The sequence below is a fragment of the Penaeus chinensis genome, chromosome 28, assembly GCF_019202785.1.
Source record: "Penaeus chinensis breed Huanghai No. 1 chromosome 28, ASM1920278v2, whole genome shotgun sequence".
In the NCBI taxonomy this organism is placed as follows: domain Eukaryota; kingdom Metazoa; phylum Arthropoda; class Malacostraca; order Decapoda; family Penaeidae; genus Penaeus; species Penaeus chinensis.
In genome coordinates this window covers 16,313,002-16,315,501 of record NC_061846.1, presented here as the reverse complement: position 1 = coordinate 16,315,501, position 2,500 = coordinate 16,313,002, and positions in this window count along the sequence as shown.

Here is a 2,500-nt window from a genome sequence, read left to right as displayed (position 1 = left end):
TAGCGGCAAGATGACATGATGGTCCTAAGTACATTTCTAGGCTTGACTTACCCAATATATGCAAATACTAGTGTGTGCACTAGCCCGGATTTGCATATATTGAGTAAGTCAAACCTAAATATGGTCCTTGGGGCCATGATGTCAACATTCGTGCCATCGGTGATGGCACGAATATATATGTGTGTGTGTGTGTGTGAATGTGTGTATGTATTTATATACATACATATATATATACATATATATCTATGTATGTATGTACACACATACATACATATGTATATTCAGTAATGGGTTTGCCACCCAGGCTTGTGAGAATGAATAAGTAGATGAGTACACCTGTGAAGAATGTTTGAATGTGTATTCTCTGTATATATTATTGTGTTATGCTTATGTTTACATTCAAAATTGTTACGTATGTTTGTAAAACCAGAACCATTTAATATGTATAACTGGTCGTCTGATTACCTTATCACCTGGTTCCCTGTTTCAGAACTGATGATGGTTAATGGTACCTTTGAAACGTTTGCAAAATAAAGACAATCTTCACGGTCGTACTTAGCTACTTCTTCGTTCTCGATTCATGTATGTACCAAATGTATAAATATACATATATATACACACAGATACATACATATACATACATACATACATATATATATATGAATATTAAAACACTACCATGTTGATAATGTGGAAGAAAAATGCAATAAACAAGTTGAAACTTAGTGTGACAACAATCTTCCTAGATACACTGGTCCATGGCTCTTTTAACCATCACTCACCTTTTCAGTAAACACCAAACCTATGCACTTTGGAATTTACCCCGTCTTCTCAAACTGCCCACTTCACGTGAGAAAGAGTGTTGGGCCTCCGCACCTGTAGCCCCCACTATCTGGATGGAGAAATCGTTTTTTCGCGTTGTTCCTTAGGTTATTCTCGTCATGTTCACAGCGCCCTGTTATTCAGGGAGCGGCGTACCTACAACCGCGACTCTTCTCCGAGAGAGACTTCATCTGCTTGTTTTCAGCCCTACACTGAGGAAGTCTGTCTATCCTCTCCGTCGCCTTATTCAGCATCTCAACTGTAGTTTATCTTTCGCCTCGTAAACACTCACTTAGCCTTTAAAGTAGGCACCTATGTTACTCCTTGTGCCTCCAGTGATAGGCAGTACTTTGGTGAGGCAGGTGTCAGTCTCTCTCAACACACATAGGGCCTACACTATATCCAGGGTCTCACCAACAACGCCCTTATCTGTCATCGGTGGCAAACTTGCCGGATGAGGTGGATCTCTCGTTTTGTCTTCCCTTCGGCTGATGGCCGCAGGCCGGTGAAATTTTCCCTGATAAATCAGCTACCAGTTAAATGGACACGTACACACACACACACACACACACACATACACACACACACACACACACACACGTTTGTGCGTATATATATGTATATGTGTATATACACCATTATCTATCTATCTATCTATATGTATATGTATTTATATATACACCCAAATAATATATATATATATCCATGTATATCCATATATATACACATATATATATATATATATATATATATATATATATATATATTTACATACATATGTGTGATTGTATGAATATTGACACACACATACACACACACACACACACACACACACACACACACACACACACACACACACACACACACATATATATATATATATATATATATATATATATATATATATATACATATATGCACACAGACATACATATGTGTGTATATATGCACACATATATATGTACATAAATATATATATATATATATATACATATATATACATATATGTAAATATAAATATATATATATATATATATGTCAATATACATACATCTATATGTATACATATATATATATATGTGTATATATATATATATATATATATATATATATATATGTGTATGTGTGTGTGTGTGTGTGTGTGAGTGTGTGTGTGCGTGTATAACTACCGCGATGGTCCAGTGGATTAATAGTCCCGAGTTCCATTCCCCACCGCCGCAGTTGTAAAACCAACATATATGTGTATGTATATACACATACACTCACACACATATGCGCGCGCGTGTGTGTATGCATGCATATGCGTATTTATTTTGTATGGTAATACTTGGAATCTATTTTCTCATCTTTAATTTGATTATTTCACATCTTATGTGGTCCTCTTCTGTACTTCCTGCTTTTTCTCTTCTGTTTATTCCTTCCTTATAAGCTTATTGTGTCCTCTCCCATTCTCTCTTCCTTCAGACTTGTTTTTATCTGTTTATTTCCAACTTCCGATTTGTTTTTATGCTTCCTGTTTTTATCGCATTTCGCTCTTCCTCTTTACGTCCAACTCGAGATGATGGGCATGTCTGAGTTTACAAACATTTACACACATATCTACACATGTGTATGCATAATGCAATGTCATACACACCTATTCCTTGCAAACGCTTCCTGTAACCTAGTTTAAAACTCC